The sequence below is a fragment of the Nerophis ophidion genome, linkage group LG08 (assembly GCF_033978795.1).
Source record: "Nerophis ophidion isolate RoL-2023_Sa linkage group LG08, RoL_Noph_v1.0, whole genome shotgun sequence".
NCBI classification, from domain to species: Eukaryota; Metazoa; Chordata; class Actinopteri; order Syngnathiformes; family Syngnathidae; genus Nerophis; species Nerophis ophidion.
The window spans coordinates 51,789,772-51,802,210 of NC_084618.1; the positions used below are offsets into that span (position 1 = coordinate 51,789,772).

At 38.3% G+C, this 12,439-nt stretch overlaps 1 protein-coding gene across 2 annotated transcripts in view; it reads right to left on the minus strand.

The window, feature by feature from the left end:
- The window catches only part of spata20 (spermatogenesis associated 20), a 73,169-nt gene that overhangs the window by 17,149 nt on the left and 43,581 nt on the right, over window positions 1–12,439 (minus strand). The window lies entirely within an intron of this gene.

Genomic DNA, 12,439 nt, shown 5'->3' on the forward strand with positions numbered 1-12,439 from the left:
GTAAAAATAATAAATAATGTAAGGATCTCACAAGATTATTAGCTCTTATATCTGCCAGGCAGTACATGTTATTGACTGCAGTAGGTATTTATGGTACCCTTGGTCATTAGTATCCTTGTTCCACACCTCTATAAATTACAGAGGATGCATAGGATGAAGGCAGAAACCGGGATGGGAAACATACTACCGGTGTTAAAATCGGTTTTCAGTCAGCAGACCTACATCATTTTTTGGAGTTTTAAATGACTCTTTTTTAATACATTTATTAATTACTTTCCTTGTCAACTGTGCACATCCTGTTTCTGCGTTTTAGCATTTTTTTTATCTTGTTTTTATGAACAAAGGATATTTTTTTGTCCATCATATGTTTGATCTTGTCACTTTTTTTTTTACATTATACATTTCAGAATAGAATGCAAAGAATATAACGGTAATAATGCCCTTACAAAGACAATGCTGCGGCCTGCGAAGGCAGAGGCATTAGGTGTACAATATAGTTTGTTTTTACTATGAATCGGCTAAACTGTAAGGTACTGCAAACAATGTTAATGGTTATAGTTGCATTTTGCAGAATGGCATAGCATAACTTAAAGATGAGGGACAAATACTAGAACACATGTTAATATTAAGTACGGTAGCGCAATTCTAAACTACTTTACACTATAAATCAATCCCACCACCAGACATCTACAAATGATTTTTCCAAACCTTTAATATTGAAACTGGAGACGCCAAAATTATGTTAAGTGTCGTTTTCAAATTACAGTAACTCTTACACAACAACCTATTCAAATGGTTAGAATCTGCGCTTTTGCATGACACAGGTTATTACAGTGATCTATCTTATTAATGAGTCACAGCGACTCCAGGTAGCCAATACACACTAAGTTAATAAGTGTTTTACATTCACAGTTAATAATGTAAATGCTGCATTTTTTATTATCATGTACATTCTGGGTGTCTTATTAGTAAAAAAAAAAAAAAATCCCATCTGTTTTTTGAGGGGGTCTGGTCATAATTGTTTTAGCATTTTAGTCAACCATAGTGTTTTTATATTAGTTTTCCTGAAAAAAATGTATCTAAGCACATATACAGCAGATACTTAAATAATTTCCTTGTGGAAATGTAGGTATGTTTCATTGCTCACACAGTAATGGACATACACTTTAGACATTAAAATAATGAGAATACAAAAAAAACAGGCTAAGAAAAAGGTAAAACAACACTGGTTCCATTTTTTTTTTTTTTTTAAGGCATTTAATCGACATATACATTCCAGGCTACTATTAGGGTTTTAGAGATTCCAAAAGAAAATTAAGCTCATCAAAATGATTAGCATCTAAATTAAGTCAATAGACATAAATGGAAATATGGTTTCTAGTGTGTCCTGTAAGGGGCATTAATTATGAGTTAGGAGTTCTGTTCCAGTGGGGGGTTCTGTACTGTGTTACGTTTGGCATCAGTTTAACCAGAGGACAGTTTCCAATGGAGCCTCTCCACAAAATCACCAGGGTCGGCTGTGAGTTGTGATGACGCCTTGCTGTCTGAGGGAATGAAGGACCGAGCCGCTCAATCAGTCGCCGACACTTACGACATATGTCATCAGCTTGTGTCGCATTCAGAATGAAAGCATATTCTTCCTTGGTAAAGTCATAAAAGTCATGTGAAGGTTAAAAAAGGATCGAGATCAAACCCAACACAAAAGCGTTACGGTTGAAGACTATCTGGGGAAGCTTTCAATAACAACATGGCAGGTATTGTGGTCTAAATAGGACAGACATAAAAGTTGACCCTACCTTAATTTAGGAGTACCTTAACTTACAAATAATTTGAGATACAAGCTGTCTCTTGGCTTTTTGTTGTGCTTTAAGTTGCAAACAGAATTTGAGCTACAAGCATTTCAGCCGCTGGTTGAAGTAATATTTGTAACAGGTTTGTGCCTATTGAGCAATAAAAAAATATATATATTGTTACATGTTCCTTTTTCTGCATTGTTTACCAACAAAACATACGTTTTGATGAGAGAGTTGACATGCACATTAGTGCACCACTAACAGATCCCACCCTCAAACCACTGGAACCATAGACGTCTTATAAGAAGATGTAGTATTGGCGGCTGTGACGCGAGAAATTCGGCTGCCATCTTGAAGTGGTGATGAGGAGCCGGCGAGCAGCCTAAACTGACAGTTGACCGGTAGAAAACAAAGATGCCGGGCTTTGTGTTCACCGTTTTCCTGCTCAAATGAGCGGACTGTTGAAAATAAGAATAGGGTGATTACTTTTCACAAATAAGATTTAACATTAGCGTACTATTGGTTGTATTTTGTGAACAGAATATTAACAGAGTTTAGAAGGACTGAAATCGTAGCCGCTAGCAAACAAGAGTATGACCATAATAGAATTGCTTGTCAATGAAATTAATTACACTTAAAAGTCGTACTTGAATAACAAAGTTGAAATAAATTATGAAGATAAAGATTTAAGACAGAATCTGGTTTTATTCTGAATGCAGTGAAACAAATTGGTGGTTTTAGCTATTTGTATATGTTTGTTTAAGTATTTAGCAGACGCTTTTATCCAAAGCGACATACATTAAAAATACACATAAAACAATCACTGTAAACATTATCATTTAAAGGAAGATTGTAATACAAAATATCAATACAAAATGTCAAGACAGAATACATTCTCTGCTGCTGCAGCAACAGAGACACATTCTATAGGTCCCTAAAATATATAGATATCTAATGTATTAATACATTGTTTATGTAGGATATACACATTTATATATAACCTAATCATATTGTTTTTTGAATTTAGAAATAGCTGACTGTTTTTTTCTTACTTCTCTGGGATTATATTCCCAGTTTTGATCTCGGGCGTTTGGTCACTTATAGCACATAAGAATATTTTATTACTGTTAAACTATGAATAATAAAACATGCCAAAACATGTCTCCTTTATCATAGCTACATGTATGACAAAAAACACGTGAAAATCAGTGGTATTCAGTGAGGTAAGATGAATTAAATGCGCTGACAGTTCATTGCTCCTGCGAAATGAATTACACAGAGTGGAGCAGATCACCACTCCAAGATGGCGGCCCCGCGTCTCGTCAGCGCCAGTAGGCAGTAGCGCTCGATGCTGCGTCTAATTTTAAGATGTCAATGACTAGAACTGAGAAAATGAGTGCGAAGGAGAGGAAGCGGACGACCAAATCAGAGAAACAAGCCATTAAAAATGTGTTCTACCAGTTAGCAGCATACCCGGTGAGTCAGCCTTGCCGCAGCGTCAGTTCACATGACACAAACTGCAGCCAGCATCCATGGCATGCAGCCACAAACATCAACACAACAAAAATGTATTTATAAAGATATTGGGAAGCAGATGCTGTGTTTGATGTGTTTCTATTTGTTCGGTCATATCACTTGTTAACTCGGACCTCTTCAGTCCGTCACTTGAATACGTCCGTGTGCAACATAAACAATGTCCTAGTTCCTATTGTTTCATGACAGAGAATCAGCCAGGAGGAGACACCTAAGTCTGATCCTCAAGGAAAATGTTTAACAATCATTTTTCATTAATTAACTAACTACTATAGTTGTTTGTTGTACACACCCAGGGTGTACCCCGCCTTCTGCCCGATTGTAGCTGAGAAAGGCTCCAGCACCCCCCGCATCCCTGAAGGGAATAAGCGGTAGAAAATAAATGGATGGAGGAATGCAAATCAAACATGCAAAAATAAACAATGTAAAGTTGCAAAGTGTTTTCCTAAATGGAAAAAAGCACCTTGTGATTCCAGTGCTGGTTGGTAATAATGGCGTTAGAGTACAACGACGTTACTAATGGCGTTATTTTTGTCAGTAAGAAGTAATCTAAATAATTACTGTTTTCATCGTTCCAACGCAGTTGCAGTAACTGAAAACGAGAAGTGGGTTGAATGAAGCGCAAAGAGTCAGGTTTCGGGCACAGATCAGAGAGCAATAGTGGGGATGACAAAGTTATTGGCAATAAGGGAAATATCCGCTGAAAAAGGTACACGATACACTAGTAATACCTTCTCTCATCGCTGTCCCGCTGCTGTTGGCACTCTGTAAGTCCGCGCACACACTTCCTTCGCTCCAGCCATCATTAAATCGGTATCGATGAAAATGTTGACAAACGAAATCCAATCATATTTAATTTAATCTAGCGTCAAATATGACAGTCTGGTGGGGGTCGGCAACAAAGCCGAGGCTATCAGATGCTTTTCCTTGTCAGATGAGGAAGTCGAAATTCTTCACTAGTGTCACCAAAACAAAAATGTGTGAATTGAACATGTTGCACATCGTAATATGTGGACAATGAAGAGGATACCTTTTATTTGTGACGCTCCATGATTTCACCACCAGGCGAGCAATCAATAGTGACATTTACACAATTGTTAGTTAGCTATGTGTATTGGCTGCTTCTACTGCACTCATTAACAAATGATGATGAAGAAATGCATCTAATTCTGTTTCACGACACACATACACACCTGCTTAGCCAGAGGTGTAGCATAAAAATACTTTTTGCATTTCTCTGTGTAAATAAGTGGAGAATACAGAAACTTTGAGGCATGATGCAGCTTAAACTAGTATAAGAAGAATGCTTTTGTATAATTGATAAGACTACTGTACTTTTCAGTATTGTTAATTTTGACTATTGTGTGTGAAGTCCTACTTAAGGTTAAATACAATTCAAGAATAATGCCATCAAGTCAGGATAAGCATTGTGATGGTTGCTAAAATGTGGATGAAACGTTAATTTGACAAATGCAATTCTCTTTTCCAGGTTGGGTTTGGACACATACAGTAGCTAATGGCCAAATTCAATGAAAAAGGCAGCAATGTTACTACAGTATTAGCATAGAAAAAAAGTGCTGGAGCATGATGGAACAGGTGTTGCCCCCTTCACATTTCTGATATAAGTCTGCCTCTTACCGGTCCTGTTGCATAGTGAAACTTAGCTTAAGAAAAGACCCCAATATTTGAACTAAAATGCAATTTATTGTCAGAATGTAATACAGGAACTTTAAATTTTTTTTTACTTGAATGCATGACATTTAATTGCCCAATACTTGGTTAATGTTTCATCTAAAGTCCTTTTAGGCTGTATTTTGGTATACAGGTGCAGAGAATTAGTCAAATGCTCTTTTGTGTCTGTTTACCCAAATTTACATTTTTGGCACCATACTGAGTTTTGTACTTTCAATGTGTAATGTTTTTACTTTACAGATTTTTTTTTTTTCATACATTTTTGTGCATATCATATGGCACACTGCAATCTATTGAGTTCAGATGACGGCCAAATGTTCTAAAATAATTGATATGGTATTTTTATTCTACCATCATTTAATAAAAATATATTTGACATTAAAGATGATCAAAGATACTATCAAAAGAAATAACAAAATGAAAAACAATATCTCAGTTACTTTGTTGAGTAACTAGTTACTGTTACAATGAGGTAACTAAGTTACCAACTCAATTACTTTTTGTGAGAAGTTTTTTGTAACTATAACTAATTTCTTTAAGGTAAGTTGACCAACTATGTGCGTTTCCCAACACGATCAACGCTGTTTGTCTCTTCATGTATGGATTGGCCAGAAGTGATGACATGTGTTTGCTTTGACCATGAGGTGACATGTGAGTGAAATAAATTGATTGTGTGTGTAACTATTACATAAAATAAACACCATTATGTCCAAATTGATATACATTTACATTTCATTTGAGCTTCTGAGTTGGGTTGGGGAGGAGACCCTGCCCCAAGTGGAGGAGTTCAAGTACCTAGGAGTCTTGTTCACGAGTGGGGGAAGAGTGGATCGTGAGATCGACAGGCGGATCGGTGCGGCGTCTTCAGTAATGCGGACGTTGTACCGATCCGTTGTGGTGAAGAAGGAGCTGAGCCGGAAGGCAGAGCTCTCAATTTACCGGTCGATCTACGTTCCCATCCTCACCTACGGTCATGAGCTTTGGGTCATGACCGAAAGGATAAGATCACGGGTACAAGCGGCCGAAATGAGTTTCCTCTGCCGTGTGGCGGGGCTCTCCCTTAGAGATAGGGTGAGAAGCTCTGTCATCCGGGAGGAGCTCAAAGTAAAGCTGCTGCTCCTCCACATCGAGAGGAGCCAGAAAACATGTTTAGTAGCATCTGGTCAGGATGCCACCCGAACGCCTCCCTAGGGAGGTGTTTATGGCATGTCCAACCGGTAGGAGGCCACGGGGAAGACCCAGGACACGTTGGGAAGACTATCTCTCCCGGCTGGCCTGGGAACGCCTCGGGATCCCCCGGGAAGAGCTAGACGAAGTGGCTGGGGAGAGGGAAGTCTGGGTTTCCCTGCTTAGGCTGTTGCCCCCGCGACCCGACCTCGGATAAGCGGAAGAAGATGGATGGATGGATGGATGGATGGATTGAGCTTCTGAATGTTTTCTACAATCCACATTGGCTTCGCGCATGGACCAGTACCGGACAACGGCTTGTTGGTTGGGGACCCTTGCTCTCACTTTTTGTTTCAGAAAGCCTTTTTCACAATAAACTATGTTTCAATTTAGATGACTGCATTAAACCCTGTGCATCCCAGATTATTGCTGCAGTTCATACTTCCAACCTATAAAAGAGGGATGGAAACACATGGACACATCTGTAAAAGCCTGGGTGTAAGTGATGTGTATGCGGTCCACTTTATCTGTTGAGCATGGGTCTTATTTACCAATCAGTGACTTGGATAAACGCAGATTGGCGCGTTAACTGCTGCAGACATACACAGAAGATACAACCACAGGGAGGATTACATCTCAAACAACACCACTAAAACTGTCCGCTGGATCATGAACACACCTCCCCATAGCTTTGGGGATGTTTTGAGATTTTGCAGAATTGCTACATTGGAAGACAGAGGGAAATGTCATATTTCAGATAAGTAGTTCTAAAAAAAGGAAAACCGAAAATGGGGGGATTATTAAGCCATGTGTCAAACCATAACAATAAGACTTAGAAGGTATCTAAGTCCTTTACAGTCTCGCAACTGCCAATCAACATGTGTCCACCTCTTTCACTGGTCATAGGGATTAGCAGGTCTTTACCACAACATTCGAAGCTGTAATGTCTGGAGAGGTGGTATGTGCTTTGATGTGTGAAAAGGGAATGGAGGAAGACAGGAGTAGTAATGATACAGCAGAGGGTTGAGAGGGAGCCAAATTGCAAAGGAGCCCAGAGAGACCACATTGGTCTATAATCCAACTCTACTCTGCTCCTTAGGACTATTAGTTAGCCTCTGGCTAGATTGTTCGACTTTGCCCATCATTTTGTGTCTGCTTCCTTCTGCCTTCCTCTATGGACTTGTTAGCGATATCCTCAGGTTTCCCTGCAGCATTTAGAACCTGTCTTTGTAAAGGCCATTGGTACTGCACCCTTGTCTAATCTGTCCGTCTTGCTCTCTTCTTCCTCCCTTGGGGTTGTGAATATAAACGACAATCAAGCAAAAAAGAGCATTAGGGTCGTCCTTTTTCAAAGGGAAAGTACCGTTATTACCACAACTGCCTTGGTTCAAATCTTAAATCAGAGTCGACAAGTTTCAACAAATTTAGAACTATTCTACCACCATAAAAAATAAAATTCAAGACCATTCCACATCCATACTGTCAAAAAAGTACAAAGACACAAAGGAAAACCAGATGGATAGAATTAATTATATTGGAAAACAAAATGTTTAACCTAACAAAAACATAACAAACATTGGCAAATACTAAAGACATTTTTTGGAATTCCAATAGAATTCCAATGCCTTCATGCCCATGTTTTCTTGCACAAGATGCAGTATGCTTCATATTGAGTGTTTTCATGAAACAACGCAACCAGGAAAGCACAACTATATTTTTTAGATAAAAGACAATGTTACTCTGCTAAAGCTAAATGGTTCACTTTTGCAGTGTTTTTAGTTGTAAGAATTAAGAAAAACATCTACAGTACTACCGTCTGCCCAAAGTTATGAAAAACAGGGAGCGCAGATCGAACAACTGTCTAAAAAGAAAGAAAGTGATTATGGATTGCAAGCCTCAAACATAATTTAGAAGGGAAGAATATTGATAACCTTTTGCTTAGGTGTGTTTTTTGTCTGGTATAACTTTCACGTTCAATACATTTTCACCTGCCTTTAGTGAATGTTTTGCAAATATATTGCTAATAAATAAAGAACTATTCATTACTTAAACATATGTTCCTATATTTCAGGGTCTTCACCCGGCAACAAACAGATTTTAATCTGACAACCTTTAGCAATTGTAATGCCAGTTGCTGTATAAACTTATTGAAAATTGACCACGTAAGTAGTCTAAAATGTCTGAGAAGCTGATCTGAAATTATTGGAATATACCACATAATATAAATGATATAAGAGAATGATAGCTTTTACTACTTGAAATACATTATTTGTCATTACACCACAGGAAAATTAGCGTGTGCTTAATGTGTCTGCAGTATGATTTCACTAGAAAGCAGGTCATTTGGATGGACCTTCTACAGAATCTGCGCTATTTAGCACCAGAATCTACGCTATTTAGCACCAGTTCCAAGATGTTTGACTTTCTCATTCACTTTCGCCACAATGTTTACAAACGCTGCCCTTCACGATGGTTTAACTACCAGTCCCTAACCTGACTTGTGGCATAGATGAAAACATTTTATATGTTTCCATCATCCGGCTTTATACTTGAATTCCCTTTTTGTTCTACAGACACAAATCGTTGAATTTGCACTTACTTATCTTACACAAATAACTCTGCTTTTCTGTGTTATTTTGATATAACCACTGCTAGCTAAACATACAGCTGCATGTGTAGAGCACAAAACATGTAATGGGCTTCCTAAATTTTGACCAGGCTGCGCATTTACTTAATTGGTTTTTTTATGTAGATTTTATTGGTATACTTAAAAATCTAAACATTTAATATATTTTTAGTTTTTACAAGATTTTTATAGAATTTAAGCCATTTTAAAGGATTTAAGACTTTTTAATACCTGTTAGATGGAACATCTGCGTGCAATCCCAGTGCTTGTGTGGCTTTCTCCTGAAACTTAGGTTTGTAATTGCTCATAGGTGAATATAATTGGTAGAACTACAAAAAGAATACATATAAATCTATATTTTAAAATTATTAAATAAAAGGGAATAAGTGGTAGAAAATCTATGGATGGATGGATGGATATAAATAATAATATGTGGCAGGCAGCACGATACAAAGGTCCTGGGTTCAATCCCTGGGCTCGAGGTCTTTCTGTGTGGAGTTTGCATGTTCTCCCCGTGACTGCGTGGGTTCCCCCCGTGACTGCGTGGGTTCCCCCGGGTACTCCGGCTTCCTCCTACTCTCAAAGACATGCACCTGGGGATAGGTTGATTGGCAACACTAAATGGTCCCTAGTGTGTGAATATTGAGTGTGAATGTTGTCTGTCTGTGTTGGCTCTGTGATGAGGTGGAGACTTGTCCAGGGTGTACCCCATCTACCGCCCAAATACAGCTAAGATAGGCTCCAGGACCCCCCGCGACCCCAAAAGGGACAAGCGGTAGTAAATGGATGAATAGCTGGAATAATATGTGGTCTCAGTGTTTTTCGAGAAAGATTGCAACTCGAGGTTCTCAAATTTTTTTCACAGAGTACCATGTCAAAAAACAACTGGCTCTTTAAGTACTGCCATAATGACCGAAATTACAAAACAGTTGCGTAGTAAGCCTAAGTATTCATTAAAAACAAGGCAGATGTTTTATTTACCAAGTATATGTAAATATTTGTGTCCACTGTAACATCACACACAATTTGAACAGTTACACTGTGTTTAACTATTTAATTAGTAATAATTTGGTGTCCCACTAGATGGAGCGTAACACTAATGGTACATGTGCCACAGTTTGAGAATCACTGGTCTATAGAGTGATTGACTGAGGACTAGTCTACAGTGTCAAATGAGAAAGGCTCCAGCTCACCTGTGACCCTAATGAGGACAAGTGGTATAGAAAATGGATGGATGGAATGATTACCTACCGTATACTTCAATGCAGCAATTCCAGTAAATATTTCAGTATGGTAAGGGTCAAAAGGAAACTCATTGTAATTGTAAACAGCAAATAAGGGAAGGTTGTGTGTGGGTGTGGGTGTGTGTGTGTGTGTGTGTGTGCATGCGCCCTCTAGACTCTGCACCTCATTCAGCACACAAGCGAGAAGTGATTGGATTTAAATTAGACATGTTCTGGGCTGATAGCTTCTTAATGTAACGTATAACAGAATGCCCTCACTCTCACATGTCTTCATTTCATGTAGTTGGCTACAATAATACCTATTCCAACCACAAGTGGGCACATGATGACCCTTCTCCTCACCTTATCAATTCATGTTTTTTTGTTTTGTTTTCTTTAATCAAATTATTGTTTTGTTAAATTATGAATTATTCCAGAGGAAAAACAGTGCAGTCTCCTTGGTGGCCTCGTCAAAATTGCATTTGTGAGATTGGACATTTGGCACGACATTTGAATCAATTTGCATCTGCGTGTGTGAATACTCGTTCCTGTATAGGTTATCTTTGCAAGTGCGCTATATCTTGAAGTGTGTACTTTACACGCTCACAGGCAATATGCTAATCCACTGGGAGGATGTGATCTATCCTCTTGAGTAATTTGTATGTGTTTGTGCGTGTTTTTACGTGCGAATAACAACTAATGGGCAGTAACTCTCCCAACATCTGGACATACAGCAAAGATGTATGCATTATGGTACATATACAGAGGATCTACTGCATGTTGTACAGTATAATCTTTCTGACCATTCTTGATAATCCTGGTAAAGTCTAACAATCTTGAGAATATCACTCAACAATAAATTTAGAATTGTACAGCTATGTAAAAGATGTATTATCACACCTGGGATGTAAACAAGAAAACAATGGTGTTAGAAACCTTCAAACTTGTTTGAAACTAAAACTGTCTGCATTCTGGGTTGCTACTCTCTCAGAAGTCAGAAATGTGTCCAGCATTACAAGTTTATCTTCAGGAAAATATTATTTTATGTTTTACTTGAGAAATAACAATGTGATGATATATTTGTCCAGTCTTTTTTTTTGTAAAATAGTATTTTTAAAATTAATGGATACCAATAACAAATTGCATTTTCATTCTGCTATACAAACAATTACAGAACCACAAAAATGATGTTGGCAATTACCTTGGCTGTTATTTTAGCAGATTTGGCAAAAATCACACACTCACACTTTAAGAAAAGAAGGCAAACTGATGACAAAGAGAAACATTTCAATTTTTTTTTTTAAATTAACAATTAGTCTGCTTACCATTTCGTCATTTACTTTTAACGTGTGCGTTACTAAAAACAATTAAAAAAAAAAACTTCTCTGCTGTTCACCGCTACACAGGTCTTGATACTCACACACCACCAATCTTATAAGTGTTTTTTTTTAAGCAGCCGTGCGAAAACTATACGTGTAAATACCGTTTCGGGGACCCAATGTGGTCTGCGTTTTATAATTGTTTGTTTGATAAACTCAATATTAACAATTAATCGAAGCAACATAATGAAAATCTAAGCTTTTTTTGAATAGCATTAATTGATCAATGCAGCCCTACAAATTAAACAGAGGGGTTTAGTAATACTGTTTAAGAGCAAGGACATGACAAATTAATAAACGTTTATATGTGGAAGGCTTTTTAGCGGTACAGCTGTCCTGGTTTAAACTGACGAAAACATGGCTACTAATTCGGGCCACTGACCTCTACGTTCACAAACAAACATTCGCCAGTGTGTGCGGCACTGGGGGTAAGGTGGGTAATGCACAAGGACACAACAGAAGTGAGATTCGAACACACACAATTTCTGGACGAGCTACTCTACTGACTGAACCACTGCCGCCAGACTACAGATAGAGAGTGACTTAAATGGCTCGGGCTGACTTGCACATAAATGCATAATGCTTAAATAAACAGCCCAACTTTTTAAGTGCTTCAATAATAGTGGCCAACCTTGCTGAAATAACCCCTGTGTTTTAGAAGAACAAGCTCCAGTGTGGTTTTTCCTGTGTGATAAAGTTGACGGTAACAAGGCTCAGCATGTAACTGGCTTTGGCTCCGGTGTGATAGTTCGTCCAGTTCACCCCCCTTAATCCAGATCAATGCTGATAACAGCTGTATCTGCCTCCTCCTTGGTCTTTGCTCTCCCTGTGGGAAACCAGGAGTGACCGGATGTAACGGCAACCTCATGAGTCATTATAATTCCGACAGAGCCCCGTTGAGCATTAGTGTGTGTCTGTGTACTGTGAGAATAGAATAAATACATGCTTTAATTTGGAGGTCTAATTTTTGCTTTGTGCACTTGTATTAGACACGACCCAGTACAAACTTTTAATTTGTTTTGTCGA